The sequence below is a fragment of the Phocoena sinus genome, chromosome 15 (assembly GCF_008692025.1).
Source record: "Phocoena sinus isolate mPhoSin1 chromosome 15, mPhoSin1.pri, whole genome shotgun sequence".
Lineage (NCBI taxonomy): Eukaryota > Metazoa > Chordata > Mammalia > Artiodactyla > Phocoenidae > Phocoena > Phocoena sinus.
In genome coordinates, this window is record NC_045777.1 from 41,501,617 (window position 1) to 41,525,456 (window position 23,840).

At 38.2% G+C, this 23,840-nt stretch overlaps 1 protein-coding gene across 1 annotated transcript in view; it reads left to right on the forward strand.

The window, feature by feature from the left end:
- MACROD2 (mono-ADP ribosylhydrolase 2) overlaps positions 1–23,840 on the forward strand; it is a 2,059,152-nt gene that overhangs the window by 1,134,640 nt on the left and 900,672 nt on the right. The window lies entirely within an intron of this gene.

The window sequence follows — 23,840 nt, forward strand, 5'->3', positions numbered from 1 at the left end:
TCAGTTACTCAGAAACTGACATGGGGAGATATAAATTAATGCTGTATTTACGAGGAATCAATCGTAAGGCTGTATCTTAAACATACCTGTGTTTTCACTGGTGTGACTTCTATTAACACATGCAGACAGGTACCCACAGGAACAGGTACAAATTAAAATATTATCATGGGCTATGTGGTCAATGCATCATTTTTCCCAATTAGAAGCTTTCCTTTGTTTACTTTATTATAAAATCATAACTACTTTGCACACAACTCCTTTATCTGCTCCCTTTCTCATTCCCCCTGCTATCTATAAAGATGTTTTGTTGCATTTGTTTTGATTAGACCACATGGAAGGGTGGCCATGTCCCAAGTCTTCAGAATTCTCTTGTACCACTTGTAATAAGTGATAGAAAAAAAAAACCCAAAAAACTAGTGAATTTGGAACTTGTTTTCATTGGGACTCACAGTCATTCTACATTTTCATTCCTCAGCCGTTGAAAATGGGATCTAATTTACCATACTACATCCAGATAGTTTATTTCTGAACTCCTGTTCACCAATCCCCCCAAATTCCAACATATACTCAAATAAAATTATGTTTTCTGAGAAAATTATCTTTTATGTAGAAAGGATGAGGGCAGAGAGTCAAATTGTCTGGTCTCCATTGTTGTGACTAAACTGGTCACATCGTCTTAGGTGCAAAATATTGATCATCAGGCAGGGTAATAGGCTGGTGGTGTCCCCAGCCACATCCTGAATGATTTTCTCTCACCACAGAATGTGAAGAAAGTGTACCTCTTTCTAGGGGGTTGATCTCTGGAACAAGGTGAGCATAGCTAATCAAATAAACACACATTCACCACACGGACCTACAACCTCAATCCTCAGTGACTTAAAGGAAGGGGCAAACTCAAACATCTGCCAGAACTAGGCAGGTAACCTAAGCAGGTCGAGTGTGGGGCAGTAGGAAGCAGTGGGCATTGTAGAAAACTAGAGAACCCAGGCCCTATTTAAAGGGATCACATGCTCTTCAGCCTGAATCATTCAGGGCAGCTGATTTTTCAAAAGAAAATCTTCTTCCCCTGTAAAAGAAATACTGGCAACAACAAATTCAACTTTTTATAATACCGTGTGGACCAACAATGCCTGGGCCAAACAAAACATTCTAAGGAACGGATTTGGCCCATGAGCTTGCTACCTCTGCTTTATTATAGTCTAACTCTGAAAAGAAGCTAAGGGAGCAGTTGTATCTTTAGGGGAAATATTGGGTTTGGTTCCCTTCTTCATGGATGTGTGGATCTAACTCATGTCATTTCCTCCAAAAGGTATGGCCTCCTTTGCCATCCTCCCCCTATTTTCACCTGTCAATACTGTCCCCAGCTGTATTCATCGGAATAGGCTAGCTGCTGTAACAAACCACCCCAGAATCTCAGTGACTTAACACAGCAGAGCTGTGTTTCTCAAGCACACAAAAACCAGTGTGCATGTTCCTAGTTCAGTGACTCTCCTGCAAGCTGTAAACCCTGGGATTTAGGTTTCTTCTAACATGTGATTTCACCGTCTCAAATCTTCCACTTCCAAACACGTGGACAGAAGATAGAGAATATGGAAGATCAAGTAGGATATTTCATGGTCGGGCCTGAAAGTGACCTTCACAGCTTTCATCAGCATCGGCCAGCACTCAATCACCTAATCCCACCCAGGTGTGGACAGCTGCTGAAAATGCAGGGGCTACTCTTCATGGGTGCACGAGCGTCTCACTGCGGTGGCTTCTCTTGCTGCGGAGCCTGGGCTCTGGGCTTGTGGGTTTCAGTAGTTGTGGCTCACAGGCTCTAGAGCGCAGGCTCAGTAGTTGTGGCGTACGGGCTTAGTTGCTCTGTGGCATGTGGGATCTTCCCGGACGAGGGCTTGAACCGTGTCCCCTGCATTGGCAGGCGGATTCTTAACCACTGCGCCACCAGGAAAATCCCTTAATGTATGTTAAAATGTACAGTCGCAATAGTACACATTGGAGGTGCAATGATAAGATACCCTCCATAACTTTCAGGAGCTGATGCTTCAGTAGGGCAACAGATGTCCAAACAACTACATCTAATATGACGGGAGTTTTAATGGAATCCTAAATGCAGTGGGGGCAGAGTTGAAGCAGTGCTTTTTCACCATGTGGAGCTTGACACTTGGTTAATTGTTTGCATTTCTTATCTTGTTACCGTACAACAAGGTCCTTGAGGACATAGATTATACCTTATTCATCTTTGTATCCCTACTACTACCTACCGTCTAGGGGGTACCCATAAACATTTGTCAAGTTGATGAATGAATGAGCTTCTGATAAGAAGAATATAAACACAGACTCCTGATTCGAGAAGAAAAACATTAGTGTTCATCAGCTTTTAAGAGTTTAAGCTTTTGGTGCATGATAAAAATAATATTCCTTTCTGAGTTCTTTTCTTTGTTTTCCCCCAGATTTCTATGGTGACTCATTCTGTGATATCCACATAGGTTATCTCTAAAGAATTCACAACATTTAGCCTTAAATTGCAGTTTCCGACTGTGTAACAAGTGTTGATTTCATTAAGCAACACACTGTATCATTTATCTGGGCTGAAGTGGATCAGATTAAGTTTCAAGTCAATTATGTCGTATTCTTGCCTAGTGTAGTCAGTATTAGCTTAGGAATTGTTTAAAGGAAGTTAGTTTCAAATAGCTACTACCTATTATTAAAATTTACTGTATAATTCATTTATAAATGTAAGATTTTAGATGTCCTGATAATGAAGTTAAAATTTCCTAGGCTTCCCTCCCTTTTATTACCGATCGTATTCAGTAGAGGCAAAAGAAATCTCAGCTTCTAAACTATGGACCAGATGCCATTCTCATGTTTAGTTCAGAATCAAACAATCTGTTGTTTGCTAAATGAGTCTTGTGCTAGCACCAATACCAGAAGGAAATGAGTATCCACCATTTATCATTAAGTTTCAAAGTGGTCATTCAACTTCTGCTGGAAATTTGGGGGAGAAAAAGGTTTAGGAATGTGGTATCATATATCACTCACTCAAAAGAAATGATGCCTTGTTTACCAGTGTAGGGATGAAATTTGGAACCATTTATGTCAGCAAAAAACTGGGGTGTCTGTGCATTTTTGCAGATGGGTGGAAAGAGAACATAAACCAAGAACAATGGAGTCTTTGCCCAGAGACCTCCCTTTGTGCTGAGCATGAAGTGAAAGCACCTTTTTTTTTCTGGAGCCCCTGAAACTTTGTCTGTTTAGTCTGTGCCTTGGTGGTATATTGCTTCACATTTTTTCAGGGGCTGCTTTGTGTGTATGACTCTCTACCTAAATTTGCAAGTTACTTGTACTGCTGGCTTTTTACCTCCCCCATAATAGTTGCTACATTAGGCAGTCAGCAAACACTGACTAATGCCCACATTCTATACCTCTGCATTTATGCTTTTACCGTTCAGTTAGCACCAGATTCTAGACAGCCTTGCTCTCCAATGATCCGAATGCTACTTTCCTCTTTTACTGAATATTTTAAAACCTCAGCATATGTGGGTCGCATCTTACTAATTAAATTCTAGGCTTCACCCAGCAGGAACCATGCACTGTATTTCTCCTGGACTTAGCACAGTGGTAAGCAGACCAGCAGTGCTAAATAAGTATTTGGTGGTGGTTTGGTCATTTGTTATACAATGCTGAATGTGAATGCTTTATCAGGGGTTGTTCATCTGGTAAATCTAGGGCAGGACAAGAAATCAAGTGTTCATGAAGTGGGCTAGAAAAAAAAATGACATCTTTATTTTTCACTAACTTCTAGCTGAAATTTAGTATGCTCTTGATGATGAATGTGGCCCCCAACCCACAAAAATCACAGCAGTTCCTGCAACCTGGCCTCCCGTGGAAATCACAGATATTTTCACATCACATCACATGTGTTGCAGATATCTCAGAAATCTCATTTACATTCATCACCACTTCAAAATTAGTTACTTTTTATTTTATTTGCTAATAATGATACATATATTAACATTTTACAAAATTTTTAAAAATCTGTTTATATTTTTCTAGAGGCATATTTTAATATAATTCATTTCTTTTTTAATCCTGTGTATTTTATTTGATTCACTTGAAAATATTACTATGAGAATGGTTCATAGATCCTCCAGATTGCCAAAGAAGCTAGTAGTATGAATAAAGGTTGACCCCTGCTGTGGACCTAATGGACATGACCTAGTGTGAAGAGGCTGCTTTGGAGTCCAGTGGACTGGGTTTTGAGGCTTGCGCTGTGTGACTTCAAGCAAATTACATTGCCTCTCTGTGATGACATCAGCTCTTTTCTAGCTGTGATACTTGTAAACAAGCAGATTAAAACAGGCTTTATAGCAAAGGCAACAAACTCATAAAGCACTCGAACCCACAAAAACAGTAGAATGGGCTCACAGTATAAATCACTTTTTGAGTGGTTTAGATAAATCCTTGGCTGATAGATCTATTATGGATCAACTGTAATTTGACCAGGAGGAAAGGAAAAATGTGTGCACGCCCAACATTGGAAAACGAGACAGTTCTTCTCGCCCCAAACATGATTATTTGGGACCATTTCGATGGACCCTGGAGCGTCTCACAGTGATAACAAGCAGCTTTTACATGGACATTCAGTCCATTTAGGGGGGAAATTAGCCATATATTCTTCCAGCGCCTTTGATTAAATTCTGATGATGTTTCTGAAAAGGAACATTAAAAACTGAGACCCCTGGAGACAGATGTGTGGTAATTATTATTGCAAATACTCAGCAATTTTATCATCACCATTAATTACATTTCTCCTTTAAGGGTTTATCATAATCTCTGAGCCTACTATTTGTTCATTTGTCTCATAATTATTCACGAGTAAGCAGTTTGTTCTGTGCGCTCAGAAATTGATTGTTCAGTGTTTGGTTCATTCTTTCATTATTATTGTATCACAAGGGAGATTGAAAAAAAGTTTTTTTTTTTTTTCCTCTCCTTCTGGTTCTTCTAAAATATATATATTTTTTTCTTCTAATATCTTTAATTATCCTGGACTCCCATCCAGCCCATCCACACTAATATAATAGATGCTTTTAGAACCTTGGTGGAATTCTTATAAAACTCAGCATCTCAATTTAGGAAAAGAAGATGGGGGCTTTAACTGGATATTTGGACACATTTTTGCATAAAGTCTTCCCTTTCTTACATAAACTATTCCAGTCTGATTTGACCTCAGCTCTCTAGGCTGGCTTATGCTTGAGAAAGCAGATCTGACCCCTTGCTTCCCTAAGCATAAAATTAAAGGAAGGAGTGACCAGCAAGCAGCTCTGTATCAAAACTTATTCTAGTCTCCCTGCTGGAAAGAAGTCAGTTTTGAAAATATATATATATATATATATATATATATATGGAACAAAATGGAAAACATCTATTTGTGCTGAGATAATAATATAAAATATACTTAAAGATATGTGTTCAAATCCCTATATCTCCAAAGACTCACCTAGCGTGAGTTAACCCTAAAAGGGTGAACTCAGTTGATCCTAAAAGGTTAGCATATTAACCTTTTAGGGTTAACTAATTTTGACAGGGTTTAGATTTCAGTGTCTGGAAAAGAACCCTCAGTTTTATTGTGCTGACAGCTTCCCATAAGCCAGACTGCTCACGTTTTTTGTGAAAGCCCATATTCTTCTCTTTGTACTTTTGGAAGATGTGCTTTTCTCATTGTAGGCCCAGGTCATTGTAGGCCCAGGTCATTCTCAACTGCATTGGAAAACGTTTATTACTCTGTGAGGCTCAGGTGATGAAAACTCTGTGGCTGGTGTGTGATTCTTTAAATGAGCTGTCATTTATGACAGTGACTTTATTTATAAGACACTGTTCCTAAGGGAATATGGGTTTTTTGACCTTGAGAGGCATGTAGCAAACCTGTTTGGCAATTTGTAAAATGTTTTTCCTTAAGTGGTAAGACCTTATTCTAGCTCTTTTTGGAGCTATTCAGCCTTGTGCAGTAAACTAGAACGTGGCTAAAGTTACATACATTCCTAATGGACTTGAATTTCACTGTTTACTGGTAAATATCATAGACATCAGTGCTCTTTAGCAAACATTTCTAGCTTCCCACCTTTTAGCCATAAGATCGCATTTTCCTACCACCTTTGAGGTTCAGCATGGTCACATGATATAATATGGCCAATTAAATGTGAGGAGGGGTGACGTATTAATATTTTAGTTCTGGGTGGAAGTGTTACGAGCTAATGCGAGATTCACCACGTCCCCCTTCTTGATATGGTGACAATGAAAAACCCTTCCCAGCTTGGAGCCTCCATCAGCCTCAGTCCCTGAGTGACTGTGATAAACGAGCCCTTTTGCCGACCTGTACTGAACATGTAGCATGAGAGAAAGATACACTTTTGTAGGAGTAAGTAAGCCACTGAGTGTGGATATGATCACGGCATAACCTACCCCATAGTGACTGATAGGGTAAAATTGTGTGTGGGTGGGGGAGGTGGAGCATATGTATGTATTCTTTTGAAATATTTTGCCTGTAACATCTGATTTTGGGAAGCAATAGTCACTCTTCTGCTCTATCTGTGGCAACAGTGGTCGTTTTTGCCTTCAGTTCTTTATTATAACAGCAGAGGCAGCCTCCATAAGGAGAGGCGTCACCTCAGCCACAGCACGTGTCTTCATGTGGGAACTACCAAAAGACTTAGCCAGACTCCACTTTCTAGCCATGAACACATAACCCTGACCTCCAGGAAGTGTGTACGACTAAGGGCAGCTGCCTGCCCTCCAGCTAGGTCTTTCCCCCAATATTTGGGGAAGAATGTGTTTAGTCACCAGATATGTATTGAGTGCCCTGTGTGTCAGGCATTGTTCCACGTGCTGATAACACACGTGGAGCAGAGAACAAATCAAATGACTGGGGCTCCTCCTAGACCAATTGGCTAAGTCCCTAGGGGTAGGACCCAAGCACTGTCATTTTTTAAAGCTCCTGATGAGATTCTAAGGTACACGCAGAGGGGAGAAATGCTGGCTTTTTGCTTTGGACTTTATCCTATCCTTAACTTGCCTGCGTTTGAGAATCGAGTCTGGGTGGGCAGAATTACTTGTTCTCCCCTTCCTGCGCTCCGGTCCTTTGTATATTTTTGTATACTTACTCTTACAGAACTGGCCATATCTTATTGTAATCATTTCATAATACATCTGTCTCCCCTTTCAGACAGTTCTTTCACAAGGGCAGGAACCATGTTTTGTACACACACACACACACACACACACACACACACACACACACATATTGATATATACATACATGTCACATATTTGCTACACCACGTAGGACCACATGGGGAAGCACCAGAGTCAGTCAGGAGGCAGAAGTATGTGTATGTAGGCATGTATATGTGTGTATAACTTTATGTATGTGTATATATAATATATATGCATATATGTATGTCTGTATATACAGAGAAAGAGAGAGAGAGGCTGAATGAGTAAATTAATTTTCTGAGAAGAAATTGGAATTTGGAAAATCTAGTATGAAACAATTCACGGGGGCTTCCCTGGTGGCGCAGTGGTTGAGAGTCCGCCTGCCGATGCAGGGGACACGGGTTCGTGCCCCGGTCCGGGAAGATCCCACATGCCGCGGAGCGGCTGGGCCCGTGAGCCATGGCCACTGAGCCTGCGCGTCCGGAGCCTGTGCTCCGCAACGGGAGAGGCCACAACAGTGAGAGGCCCGCGTACCGCAATAAAAAATAATAAAAAATTAAAAATTCACTTACGGCTTTATTTGTCCTGGTTTCATTTGGTTAACTCAGTAGATTTTATAGCAACATTATAACTGCTATTATTGACTCTTTTCTAAAATAGGCTATTACCATCCCTAAGTATTTTTCAACTCATTTGAACTAGCATATCCTTCCTTTTGATACCTCCCTGTCTGCCCTTTGGTCGGGCTGGGATGTGAGGACTAATATATAAAGCAGAATGTAAACATTTCCTGGTGTTCAAGAAAGAACTTAAATACTCACACCTTGAAGAGAAAATACAGGGTCCTCCCATCTGGTACATTAGTCATGTGTGTAATGAGTGAAAAAAATGGAGTTCAGGGGACCTGAGATCATCACGGGGATATCTCACCAGGAAAAAATGTTTCCAACTCTAGAACCTCCTGGCCTGATCCTATTGAAGCAAGGGAGATAAATTGCTCTCTTTTGAAGGTGCATTAACCTTAGGTTCATTTAATGAATTACCTCTCCCAGTTCACTAACAGATACCCTGGGGCCTGAGATGAAAAATGGCCTCTTTTCTCACTGAGAGGCTCAAATATGTACCACTTCCTTCTTTCTCTTTAACTTGTGTTGACTTTCATTTTTTTATCCTCTCACCATATATATTTAAAATATAACTATAATACAATCTCAGTTTAAAAATAAAAATGGGAAATTTATTCCCTAACAAGGACAGTATGTGTTTCATATTTTAAGTAGATTTTCTTAACTTAATTTCTCTCTCATTTTTTCCTCTGGCATCTTTTATCACAAGCTACTTACTATTTGTGTTCCTCCCAGATATCTGAAGGGGAAAAGGGATGGTTAATAAAGAACTAGATTCTGTGGGGCTGTAAGGTATGTAGTTGAGGGTCCAGCAGATGAGCTCAGTGGCCACCCCACATTCTAGATCCCCTTCGTAGAGGCTGTTGAATTGGATGCTGTTTCTTTCTTCCTCTGTAGACATTCCTCTATAGCATCTTTTTTTCTGTGCATTCATGTAGCAAATATTTATAAGTAATAATCAGTCTTTATTTGGAGTCTCCTGCAAGCAGAAACTGAAATAAGAATTTGGGAGTGTTTTAAAATGTAAGTTTTATTATTACTCAGGTATGTAAAGTCAGCAGATCATTGCCATTGAATAGATAGTTCATTACTCACATTCCCAAGAGGAGGAGGACACACCATGCCGTGCAGGGCCACTCGGGGAAACACCAGGATTAGTCAGGAGACAGGAGCAAAGGGAAAGCATGGGCAAGAGCCTTTCTTGTGGTTTCTATGGGAAAGGCAAAAGAAGGCGGGGTAAGGAGGCTTATGGTTGTCCAGTTATAATAATTTTAGTGGGCTCTGGAGTATAAAGACTGTTTCTAGTTGTCTAGTATCTGGCCCTGGAATGATTAGAAGAGAAGAGTATTGCTTCCCGGGGTGTAAGAGCCAGCTAGAGGAGGTGGTCCAGGGTATGGGCTCTGGACTTGTTGGTTCCCATATGAAAGGCACACTCCCAGGCAAGCCTTTTACTATCTCCTAAGAACTGACTAGCCTTGGGAGGGACAGTCTCTCCTCAGCAAGGCTCCAGATGCCAGAGCATCAGGGTTACAGGAAATAAGAACATATAGTTAATTCGGAGTGCAGATAGTTTATTTGGGAAGCAATACCAGGAACACAAAATGAGGAAACAAGGAGAGTGAGGCTGGGAAGGAAAGAGAGCTGTTGAAAACTGGGGCTCACTTCCAATGGAGATTCTCTGAGCAGCTGTGTAGAATGCACCTCAGAATTGTCCCAACAAAGAACACAAGGCAGAAATATTTATTCACCAACTCACAGCCCCCGGTGGTTTAGGATTGCCTCTAGGGACATTCACATCTGTCCACTTCTGGGACAAGCTTGCACACCCAGGCTGAGTATGTGTCCACAATTTCAGAGACAGTCCTGAGACAGAAAAGCTGAGGGCCCTAACAGGTGGACCACAGATTGCTGTTCTTTTCTAGTCGGCTTCACATCTAAATTATATAGTGAGAATGACGTAGGCCTTTAATAGATCCATGGAATAGAAAAGATGGGCAGCGTGAGGCTCCTGTGCCCCAACCAGCACCAGTCCTACCTGGCATGGCCACACACCTGGGCTTCAAGCTGAGAAGCCTCCAGGGCCAGCTCTCCTGCTAATAACCAGGAATCCCATTATCACTGAGCCATAAACTGAATTATTAGTGACGTACATCCTGGATTATTCTGTCCGCTTCTCACTCCATACATCCAGGCCCTGACAGTTAATTATGTTGTCCCACAGTAGATCAAGTTTTACAACAGAAACAAAAGATTAAAACTGTTGTATCTTGGGGACATTTAGAGGATAAACAGCAGAGGGTTCTAGGAGGGAACTGTAGTCAGCTGTGTGGCCATTTGGGAGAAAACTGTTCAAGAGCTATGAATATTTAAAAACCTTTTAGATTTTTATAGTTTGCTACGCTCCTAACAAACTGGTTTCTAACTCCACAGTGAATTTTTGGTGTCAAAACACAATGCTAAGCTATCTTAGAGTCTTTATTAACAGGGACAGAATTGTCATCTCCTGTGCTCTGCGAGTGGCCTGGTTGAAAGCCAGTGCAGAGGAAGCTGCAGACGACAGTTTTCAGCTGTGCGTAACGCTCGGCGCACTGGCACCAGCAAACTCTGCGTCGGCCTCTTTATTCTGTTACCTCCCATTTTCTTTCTCTTCTCTCCCCTCTTTCTTCTCTCTCTTTACTTTTCCCTCTGTATTGTCAATTTACAGTTTTCCGGGGTCCACAGAAATATGTATTAAGAGTATCCACTTAATTGCAGTCCTTCCAAAATCTTTGCAAAATTAACTTGGCTGATAGAATCATAATTGTTTCTGCCCAAGAAGTTCTTTTTAAAAAAATTTTATTGAAATATAGTTGATTTACAATGTGTTAGTTTCAGGTGTATGTGTATGTATATATATATCCCCCTTTCCCCTTTGGTGACTGTAAGTTTGTTTTCTATGTCTGTGAATCTATTTCTGTTTTGTAAATAAGTATCATTTTTTCAGATTCCACATATAAGCAACATCATATACTTGTCTTTCTCTGTCTGACTTACTTCGCTTAGTATGATAATCTCTAGGTCCATCCATGTTGCTACAAATGGTGTTATTTCATTCTTTCTATAACTGAGTAATTTTCCATTGTATATCTACATCACATCTTTTTGACCGAACTGTACTGTTCTATGAAGATGGGCTTCAGAGAAAAGAATGGAAGCTGATAAGCAATGGATAGAAATGGGAGATGGACGGTCAGTAGATGACCTGCTGCCACGCACATTGACTACCCCATCCTCTCATCTCCCAGCCCCACTGTCACTCCTCCATTCCTTTATTCCACAGCCCTCCCTTGGTGAGTCCCAAAGAACAAGTTAGAAAATCTTCCATCCATTGCCTGTAGTGAAGTCGGTGTCAGTTAGTAGAAAAGTCACTAGAGCAATCAGAAGACTGTGCTAAATCTCTCCAAGCTTCAATTGAGGAAAACAAAACAAAACAAAAAAACGTTTACATCATGAGATGTAAGAATCCACAGGATAATAGAGGGGAAATAATTTTGTCAACCATAAAGTATTAAACGAATCAAAGAGTTTATTAGTGACGTTACTGAGGACCCTCATTACAAGATTTCATGTGTTCTCTAATTTGATGCTTGTGTGATATTATTTTTAACTTTTTTCACTGTAAAATAATTTCAGACTTAAAAAGTTGTAAAAATAGTATGAAGATTTCCAGTACACTCTTCACCAATTTCCAACTTCTGTTGCAATTGTGGTTATTTTTTTTAGTCATTCCATCATTTATCAAGCATATTTTATATTATTCATTTCTGAACTGAGAGTAACTTGCAGACTTGGTGCCCTTTACCCATAAATATTGTAGTGTACATTTCCTATTACATAATCACAGTACCATAAAATTAACATTGGAAATTAATAGTGATTGAAGACTGCTATCTAGTCTGTAGATCTTATAAAAGTGTTACTAATTATTCCACTAGTTTCATTTACAGTAATAGAAAAACAAAACAAAACAAAACAAAAAAAACACCTCTGGTCCAGGCTCCAGTCCAGGATTACTGTTTGTGTTTAGCTGTCATGTCCCTCCAGCCTCCTTCAAGCTGTAGCCGTTCCTCAGCCTTTTTTTGTCTTTCATGCTCTTGACATTGTTACAAGTACAAGTCAATTATTTTGTAGGATGTCTCTAAATTTGGACTCTTGTGATGTTAAAGAATAATTTTCAGAAGGCTAAAAATATGACATACACATATAACATAAACATATATCAAAAATTTTATTTAACTTATTAATTAATGAGAAAATTAGTCAATTGTTAAATCAGTCTAGAGACCATTTGAGGAGCTAGGTGTATATGGCAATCTCACAAGGGATGTTAGAGTAAGGTTTCTGGGTTAGATACAAAACTGGTGAATATCTTCTAGAGCCATCTTTGGGGTTATCCATTTCATTGAAGAGAAATAATCTGTATCTCTATGGGCAATATTCTATGAGTTAAGTTTTGCATCCAAGAGTTGTAAAATAGTCCAGTCAGTAGTGATGCCCAGCACTGCACTGAAAGAACACTCTTACCTATTTCCAAGTTTGGGATATGTTTTCTAATAATGGATTTTACATTGTCTTTTATTGCTGGCCAGGACTGTTCAGAAGGAAAACAGTGACGAGGGTACAATGCGAACTCAGAATCAATGCACTAGCCCCATAGGCCCTTCTCCTTCTGCCCCAAGGTACCCCAGTCCTGTCCATACTGGTCTGACGTCATCAGAGAAGGTTTAGGAGATCAGGGGCTTAGGCCTTACCAGGAATATACTTGTAACATTTTGAGGAATCTGGTATGAAGGCTTTAGCATTTGAGGCCTTCAGGACTCAGTATACAAACAGCATATACTTAGGAAACCCAGCAGGCAGGCAGGACTGCTGCTCAGGCCCCTCACACAGGTGAGTGTTTTGTTCAATTTCACCAATCCCTCCCTAATTTCCATTATTTCTCATTTCTGGTTTGACTGTCCTTTGCGTGTTTTGGTGGGCTTCCCTGTTCTTATTGCTTGAATAGTCTTTTTTTTTAGAAGAGACTTTTGCACTATTTTCCTCATTTAGCTTGCCAGTTATCCTTGAAGGGTTTTTTTTTGTTTTTTTTTTTTTTTGCCTAAAGTTTGGTTTTTGAAAATAAGACCCCAAAGAAGGAAATTGATTTTCTATATTAGACACCAAAAGAGTACTATTCAATATTATTTATGATAAGAAACTCTTTATGCTCATATAATTTCATGATTTTACACATTTTTAAACTTTGAACTCTATTATTTGGACCTTAAATATATTGCATCTCATTACTTTGTTGCTATTAAGAGATAATGGAATATTTTAAATATATATTTTTGGTGTATTGAGAGAGGCAAGAATTATTTACTTTAAGGGCATAGGACCAGGACTATTCACAAGACAACATATTATTCTCCTAAAACCAAATTTTATGGAACATAGATCAGTTCCTCTAAGTGAGTGTTCTTTTAAATATCCCTAAATTCCTATCTAGCCAATACGATATCTTTCTGAAATTCGTTTTTTTCTGTGATTATTTTAGAAATTTCCAATTTCAAAATTTAAGGTAATTCCTCTTAATTATCAAATTATAAACTTTGCAGACAATTCAGTTCCAGGTGAACACATTTATTAGAAGACACAGAAACAAAATGTAAAAATTAGCTATAAACTCACCACCCAGGGATAATTATTGCTAACATTTTATCATTTAGAATTTTCTTTTACTTTTTTCTATTTATTTATGTTTCTATACTAGAGACTATAGTATATACAGTCGAGTGTCTTCATGTTTTCAATAAAGCACTATATCATCAATATTCTGTGTAATTAAACTTTCTCGTAATTACTATTTAAGGGTGGTATAATATTCTTTTGGGCTAATGTACTGTAAGTCATTTAGCTATTCCCTTATTGTTGGCAGTATATTTTTTTCTTCCAATTTATAGACTCTCACAAGTATAGGGATCTGTTGAGCACCAGTGTCTGTGATGGCGCCTATCTCATTACCCTCGGACTGGGTCTGAATTTCCTAGTGCTCAGTCTTTTCTAATTTTCTTTCTTTTTGTTGTTTTGACTTCATTAAATAGTGGTTTGGTTGAGTATGTTTTCAACTGTTAATTAACATCTGTATTTCATTTTTTCTGTGCATCATCCATGTCCTTTTAGACATGGCAACTGGATTGATGTCGCTTTAATCTGCACTGTGTGTGGGTATCTATGTGTAACTCCAGGCAGTTTCTTTAACCTCCTCTTTAAGTTTCAGTTTCCTCATGTGTAAAATAGGGATAATAATAAACACCTCATAGCATTGTTGTGAGGATTAAATAAGAAAATATACACATAATACTTAGCACAATGCCAGGCACATGCTATTCATTAAATGACTTTGCTCTAATCGTTACCACTATTGTAATTATCATTTTATCAATATCTGTTGGGGATAGGACTTTTCTTTTGATTTACATGAGCTTTTTATATTGATTAAATCTATTAATCCTTTTTTATATTTAATTGTAAAGATATTTTCCAGTTTGATTATTGCTGTTTTATTTATTTATATATATATATTTATTTATTTAGGATTTACCTCTTTAAGCAACTTCCAAATATACCAGACTGCAGTGCTAACTATGGTTATAATGTTGTGCATTACATCCCCAGGATTTATTTATCTTATAACTGGAAGTTTGTACCTTTTGACTACCTTCACCCAATTTCCCCATCTCCCTGCCTCTGGTAACCAAAAATCTGATCTCTTTTTCTATGACTTTGTCTTTTTTTTTTTTTCTTTTTAGATTCCAAATATAAGTAAACTCATACAGTATCCACCTTTCTCTGACATATTTCCCTTAGGATAATGCCCCAGTGTTTATCCATGTTGTTGCAAATGGCAGGATTTCCTTTTTATGGCTGAATAGTATTCCTCTGTGTGTGTGTGTGTGTGTGTGTGTGTGTGTGTGTGTGTGTGTGTGTGTATCTATCACATTTTCTCTATTCATTCATCTCTTGGTGGACACTTAGGTTTTTCTGTCTTGACTGTTGTAAATAGTGCTGCAGTAATCATGAGAGTGTAGCTGTCTCTTTGACATAGTGATTTCACTTCCTTTGAATATATACCTAGAAGTAGAATTGCTGGATCATATGGTAGTTCTATTTTTAATTTTTTGAGGAGCCTCAAATACTGTTTTCCATAGTGGCTGTACCAATTTACAATTCTACCAGCAGTGCATAAGGGTTCCCTTTTCTCCACATTCACACCAGCATTTGTTATCTCTTCTCTTTTTCATCTTGGCCATTCTAACAAATGTTAGGAGATCTCTCATAATGGTTTTGGTTTTCATTTCCCTGATGATTAGTGATGTTGAGCATCTTCTCACCTGTTGGCTATCTGTATGTCTTCTTTGGAAAAATGTCTATTCAGATCCTCACCTGTTGGCTATCTGTAGGTCTTCTTGGGAAAAATGTCTATTCAGGTCCATTTTATACTTTTTAATTCATTTTTTTTCTTTTTTCTATTGAGTTGTAAGAATTCTTTATATATTTTGGATATTAATTCCTTAACAAAATATTTGCAAATATTTTTTTCCAGTTCCATAGAGAGCCTTCTCATTTTGTTGATGGTTATTGCTATTTTAATGTTCATTATATTATTTTAATCATGCTTCTGCGTTTTTCAAAATAAGAACAAAACAATTGCTATAGCATTTATCAGAAAAGGAAGCAACTATAACCCCTTGAATACATATCACCAGCTGATCGTTACCATCATTAATATTAAGGGACAGAAATGTAAAGGACCATGCAACACCTACTTTGCAATAATGAAGTAGAAAGTCAGGTAGGAACTTCCCTGGTGGTCCAGTGGTTAAGAATCCACCTTCCAGGAAAAAACCTACAATAACAAACCCAAAACAATTAAGAAAATGTTAATAAGAACACACATATCAATAATAACCTTAAATGTAAATGGATTAAATGCTCCCACCAAAAGACATAGACTGGCTGAATGGCTACAAAAACAAGACCCATATATATGCTGTCTACAAGAGACCCACTTCAGACCTAGGGACAATACAGACTGAAAGTGAGGGGATGGAAAAAGATACTCCATTCAAATGGAAATCAAAAGAAAGCTGGAGTAGCAATTCTCATATCAGACAAAATAGACTTTAAAATAAAGACTATTACAAGAGACACAGAAGAACACTACATAATGATCAAGGGATCAATCCAAGAAGAAGATATAACAATTGTAAATATTTATGCACCCAACATAGGAGCACCTCAGGACATAAAGCAAATGCTAACAGCCATAAAATGGGAAATTGACAGTAACACAATCATAGTAGGAGACTTTAACACCCCACTTTCACCAATGGACAGATCATCCAAAATGAAAATAAATAAGGAAACACAAGCTTTAAATGATACATTAAACAAGATGGACTTAACTGATATTTATAGGACATTCCATCCAAAAACAACAGAATACACTTTCTTCTCAAGTGCTCATGGAACATTCTCCAGGATAGATCATATCGTGGGTCACAAATCAAGCCTTGGTAAATTTAAGAAAATTGAAATCATGTTAAGTATCTTTTCCAACCACAACTCTATGAGAATAGATATCAATTACAGGAAAAAAATCTGTAAAAAGTACAACCACGTGGAGGCTAAACAGTGCACTACTTAATAACCAAGAGATCACTGAAGAAATCAAAGAGAAAATCAAAAAATACCTAGAAACAAATGACAAGGAAAACACAATGACCCAAGTCTATGGGATGCAGCAAAAGCAGTTCTAAGAGGGAAGTTACAGCAATACAATCCTACCTCAAGAAACAAGAAACTTCTCAAATAAACAACCTAACCTTACACCTAAAGCAATTAGAGAAAGAAGAACAGCAAAACCCCAAAGCTAGCAGAAGGAAAGAAATCATAAACATCAGATCAGAAATAAATGAAAAAGGAATGAAGGAAACAATAGCAAAGATCAATAAAACTAAAAGCTGGTTCTTTGAGAAGATAAACTGATAAACCATTAGCCAGACTCATCAAGAAAAAAAGGGAGAAGACTCAAATCAATAGAATTAGAGATGAAAAAGGAGAAGTAACAACTGACACTGCAGAAATACAAAGGATCATGAGAGATTATTACAAGCAACTATATGCCAATAAAATGGAAAACCTGGAAGAAATGAACAAAGTCTTAGAAAAGCACAACCTCCCAAGACTGAAACAGGAAGAAATAGAAAATATAAACAGACCAATCACAAGCACTGAAATTGAGACTGTGATTAAAAATCTTCCAACAAACAAAAGCCCACGACCACATGGCTTCACAGGTGAATTCTATCAAACATTTAGAGAAGAGCTTACACCTATCCTTCTCAAACGCTTCCAAAATATAGCAGAGGGAGGAACACTCCCAAACTCATTCTATGAGGCCACCATCACCCTGATACCAAAACCAGAGAAAGATGTCACAAAGAAAGAAAACTACAGGCCAATATCACTGATGAACGTAGATGCAAAAATCCTCAACAAAATACCAGCAAACAGAATCCAACAGCACAGTAAAAGGATCGTACACCATGATCAAGAGGGGTTTATTCCAGGAATGCAAGAATTCTTCAATGTATGCAAATCAATCAAGGTGATACACCATATTAACAAACTGAAGGAGAAAAACCATATGATCATCTCAATAGATGCAGAAAAAGCTTTCAACAAAAATTTAACACCAATTTATGATAAAAACCCTCCAGAAAGTAGGCATAGAGGGAACTTACCTCAACATAATAAAGGCCATATATGACAAACCCACAGCCAACATTGTTCCCAATGGTGAAAAACTGAAACCATTTCCACTAATTTCAGGAACAAGACAAAGTTGCCCACTCTCACCACTATTATTCAACATAGTTTGGGGAGCTTTAGCCACAGCAATCAGAGAAGAAAAAGAAATAAAAGGAATCAAAATCAGAAAAGAAGGAGTAAAGCTGTCACTGTTTGCAGGTGATATGATACTATACATAGAGAATCCTAAAGATGCTACCAGAAAACTACTAGAGCTAATCAATGAATTTGGTAAAGTAGTAGGATACAAAATTAATACACAGAAATCTCTTGCATTCTTATACACTAATGATGAAAATATGAAAAAGAAATTAAGGAAACACTCCCATTTACCATTGCATCAAAAATAATAAAATACCTAGGAATAAACCTATGTAAGGAGACAAAAGACCTGTATGAAGAAAACTCTAAGACACTAATGAAAGAAATTAAAGATGATGCAAACAGATGGAGAGATATACCATGTTCTTGGATTCTAAGAATCAACAGTGTGAAAATGATTATACTACCCAAAGCAATCTACATATTCAATGCAATCCCTATCACACAAAAACAGAAATATAGATCAATGGAACAGGATAGAAAGCCCAGAGATAAATCCATGCACATATGGTCACCCTATCTTTGATAAAGGAGGCAAGAATATACAATGGAGAAAAGACAGCCTCTTCAATAAGTGGTGCTGGGAAAACTGGGGAGCTACATGTAAAAGAATGAAGTTAGGACACTCCCTAACACCATACCCAAAAATAAACTGACCTAAATGTAAGGCCAGACACTATAAAACTCTTAGATGAAAACATAGGCAGAACACTCTATGCCATACATCACAGCAAGATCCTTTTCGACCCACCTCGTAGAGAAATGGAAATAAAAACAAAAATAAACAAATGGGACATAATGAAACTTAAATGCTTTTGCAGAGCAAGGGAAAATGTAAACAAGATGAAAACACTTCCCTCAGAATGGGAGAAAATATTTGCAAAATGAAGCAAGTGACAAAGGATTAATCTCCAAAATTTGCAAGTAGCTCATGCAGCTCCATATCAAATAAACAAACAACCCAATCCAAAAATGGGCAGAAGACCTACATAGACGTTTCTCCAAAGACTATCTTCTTTGGAGAAGATTGCCAACAAACACTTGAAAGAATGCTCAACATCACTAGAGAAATGCAAATCAAAACTACAGTGAGGTATATCACCTCACACCAGTCAGAATGGCCATCATCAAAAAATCTACAAACAATAAATGCTGGAGAGGGTATGGAGAAAAGGGAACACTCTTGCACTGTTGGTGGGAATGTAAATTGTTACAGCCACTATGGAGAACAGTATGTAGATTCCTTAAAAAACTAAAAATAGAACTACCATATGACCCAGCAATCCCACTACTGGGCATATACCCTGAGAAAACCATAATTCAAAAAGAGTCATGTACCACAATGTTCATTGTAGCTCTATTTACAATAGCCAGGACATGGAAACAACCTAAGTGTCCATCAACAGATGAATGGATAAAGAAGATGTGGCACATATATACAATGGAATATTACTCAGCCATAAAAAGAGATGAAATTGAGTTATTTGTAGTGAGGTGGATGGACCTAGAGTCTGTCATACAGAGTGAAGTAAGTCAGGAGAAAAATACTGTATGCTAACACATATATACGGAATCTAAAAAAAAATGTTTATGAAGAACCTAGGAGCAGGACAGGAATAAAGACGCAGAAGTTGAGAATGGACTTGAGGATATGGGGAGGGGGAAGGGTAAGCTGGGATGAAGTGAGAGAGTAGCATGGACTTATATATGCTACCGAATGTATGATAGATAGGTAATGGGAAGCAGCTGCATAGCACAGGGACATCAGCTTGGTGCTTTGTGACCACCTAGAGGCGTGGGGTAGGGAGGGTGGGAGGGAGATGCAAGAGGGAGGAGATATGGGGATATATGTATATGTATAGCTGATTCACTTTGTTATAAAGCAGAAACTAACACACCATTGTAAAGCAATTCTACTCCAATTAAGATGTTTAAAAAAAAAAAAAAAGAATCCGCCTTCCAATGCAGGGGACGAGGGTTTGATCTCTGGTCAGGTAACTAAGATCCCACATGCCACAGGGCAGCTAAGCCCATGCACTGCAGCTACTGAGCCCTTGCGCTCTAGAGCCCATGTGCCACAACTAGAGAGAACCCTGCCTGCCACAACAAAAGATCCCACGTGCTGCAACGAAGATCCCATGTGCCGCAACTGACCCGACGCAGCCAAATAAATTAATAAATATTTTTTTTAAAAAAAGAAAGTCAAGTAGAAAAATACAGTTCTGGAAACAACCTACAATGATGTCAAATCATATTGTAGTTGTTTCCAAATCTAGAACAGTAAAACATTTATTAGAGTAAATCGCAATTTTTAAAAAAGGGAGGTTGTTTCTTCTTTGTTTTTGTTTTTCCCTTATCAAAAACCTGCCTCCAACTTATCTTAGTGTTTGAAATGTGGCATTCATAGTTTCAGCTAAGACTGTATCACTAGCACACTGGATCATAGGTCTGCTGGTTTTGAGGGAAAAACTGAGTAAAAATGTTACATTGTTTCAGATGGCCTTTGTTTTGTTTTTTACTCTGGGGTTCAACAGTGACTGATTTAAATTCTGAAACTTCACATGCTATTTTGATGACTGTATACTCAATCACTTTTTTGGGGTCAAATTGCCACTCTTATTTTTCCATCTGGTTTTCTTTGCACTGCCTGACCTTTTCACCCAATTAACACTTTTTTTTTTTTTTTTTTTTTTTGTGGTGGGGTAAAGGTTTAAAGATCAAAACATTGTTAGTAGCAGACTGTAAAGTTTGCTGGAACTTTTAAAAGACTCTGTCTCATTCACCAATATGATCGTATCATGTTTAAATTTTTGAATGGCTAAACAGAATGTGCCATTCTCCGGAAGTAGATTTAGAATATGTGTAATTTGCTTTGTACGGTGGGCATAGGACTTAGCCTGTGTGACATAATGCTAGGTGAAACCATATTAACTAAGTAAGGGGGTCAGTGGGAACCCTAGGTTTGTGCACGTGTTAGCACGCGTTACAGTTTATTTGAAGTCTATGTGCTAAAACGTTATAAAACCGCACAGCCCTGATGCGTAGTTCAGAAAATAACTGATGAGCACTCACCGTATGCAACTGAAGAAGTATTTATGCAGTGCAGCACTTCCTCCAACTTGAATGTTTATATGAATCCCCTGGAGACCTCATTAAAATGAAAATTCTGATTCAGTTGTTGTGGTGCGACCTGAGATTCTGCATTTCTTACCAGCTCTCGGGAGATACCACTGCAGCTGGTCCATGGACCACACTTGGAGTAGCAAGGGATTAGAAACAAATTATCTATCGGGAATGCAGTAAAGAATTCACTAGAGAGCTCATGAAGCAGATTCCTGGCCCTACTCCCAGAGATTCTGATTTAACAGGTTTAGGGTGGGGCCTCAAGATTCCGTTTCCCTCACAAGCTCCTACGTGAAGCTGATACTGCTGATCTTCTGACGGCAATTTGAGTAGCTCTGTTTTAGGACTCCCTGCATCTCTGAGATAAGGTAGAAGTTAGTTATAGTGGGATGGAACATGGCTTGGTGGAGAGTCTCTGAGATTGTCTAGAAGGGAACTAGGTTCTCTGGCCTAAGCCTCCCCTATCGGTCTCAGTTTCCCTACCTGTAAAGTGGAACTAATAATTACTTCCCCACCAGCCCCGTATATCTACTATACAAAGCAGAAGGAACCCTTTTAATTTGACACATACACTTTAATTCTTTGGGCTGTGTCTCCCCTAACATTTGGAGGACCCAGGACAAGCGCACAAATGGAGACCTCATGACATATGGGTCAACATTTAAAAGTTGTATGTCAAGCCGAAAAAACATGACACAATATATGAATTGTTTATTATTGGAATGTGTTCCGAAGCTGCCATGTGCAACTGTCACACATGCAACACAAATTCATGAACACGACAATTTGATACGTGAAGAGAATTGGAATGGATATTTGTTTCTCCTAGGAAACAGCACTTCATTTTTTGAGAGTCTATTGCACTCATGCTACTTTACAGGAATATTTTGAGAAGTTAATTATTTTTCCCTTACCTAAACACTGCTTCTGCTAAATCCCCCTTCCACTCCAAGGTGATGTCAATCTCTGTGGTCAGGGGTTGCACAGTCCACATCCCTTCATGCTATTCAAATCCAGCCTTCGTTTATTTTGAGATACATGATAAGCGATGTGGAGAATCCTTTCACTGAGGTCTTAACAACGTTAATTATGAGATCAGATGTTGAGAATGATGCGTCATACTATACCAGTGCTAAATGCAGGATCTGAAGTGACGAAAGTAAATTGTCATGTGTGTTTGTGATGTGTGGGTACCTCTGAAGCACAGGATCCATGCAAGGGGCCCCTTTTGCCTGGATCTGGGATAGAATTGAAGTGACTGTCGCTCAAAGATCATTCAATGTGCCTAGTGTTGGAGAGGGATGTTTGAAGGGCCAAACTAACAATTTATTTTTCTAGGTGCACTAAAATATAACCATATAAAAATTAGATTATGCTGAAGTCATATCATTTTAGCTACATGGAGGAAAACTTGTGCCAAATCAAGACATAATCATATGCTCTCTGCTTCTTTGAAAACAATATAATGTCTCTATTCGGAATATTTCTGTATCACTTGCATGATTGCTATTTAAGGCATCCACTGTGTCATACAATATCCCTCATATGAGAGTTAAACAAGGTAGTCTTCCTTATATTCACTACTAGGTTAAGAGAAAGGAGATGGTCTCTTCAGACAAACTTGTATATTTCTTGTTTTAGCTGCCTGGAAGCTCAGCACCAAATTTAATATTCACCTGCAATACTTGATCCAGCCCAAGGTCTATAGACATCACTGTTTCTTTTCTTCAGATGCCTTTATTTTCTTTAAAATTATACTTTAAAGTTCATCTATTTTTTAATGCGATTGAAAATCATCAGTTAACTCAGGACAAAGCAGCAGCATATAAATGATTGAAAGAAAGAAACAAATACTTGAGTGACCTACCTTGCAGAATTTCTAAAATGCAAATGGAAAAATATTGTACACGGTAGAATTTTGTAAATTATAAAACTTCCTATAATTTAAAGGTATTATGATATTTTATATATCTCATGGTCCAAGATAACTGCTAGAGTTTCAGCCATCATCAAGTTTGTGTATATCAGTGCATAAAGAAAAAAGAAATGCAGAAGACCAAAATGATGCCATTCTAATCTTGCAGTTTTTCTAGAGGTCCTTCACAACACTTGGCCACATGACCACATCTATTGGCACAGACTGCTGGGAAATGTAATATTTTATTCCTGGTAGCAACAAACTTAACTATATATTAAGTTCTTATTGTTGAGAAGGAAGATGAGCAAGGAGGTAGAGGTGGAGAATTTTAATTGCTGCCACATTTTTTTTTATTGAAGTGTGGAACTTTTAAACTTTTGCTATAGTAATAACATTAATTTTTAAAATTATCATGAAATTTTAAAATATCAGGTACCCTCTGGGGTTGATCTTTATTCAAATACTTTCTACAATTTAAACATTCACATCTTACATCTCAAATTAGGATAGTTTATTTTAATTAATTAATTTATTTATTTTGGGCTGTGTTGGGTCTTCGTTTCTGTGCGAGGACTTTCTCTAGTTGTGGCAAGCGGGGGCCACTCTTCATCGCGGTGCGCAGGCCTCTCACTATCAGGGCCTCTCTTGTTGCGGAGCACAGGCTCCAGATGTGCAGGCTCAGTAGTTGTGGCTCACGGGCCCAGCTGCTCCACGGCATGTGGGATCTTCCCAGACCAGGGCTCGAACCCGTGTCCCCTGCATTAGCAGGCAGATTCTCAACCACTGCGCCACCAGGGAAGCCCAAATTAGGATAATTTTAAACCATAAAGTAAATAAGATTTTTTACTAGGATGCAGATAACAACGTCCAGAATAGTTCAAGTACAATTTGGCTTTGTTTGCGAATTGAATCAATGATTTATTTTCATAAATATTGATTTTCTTTCCTGGTTGTTTTATGAACTGCGT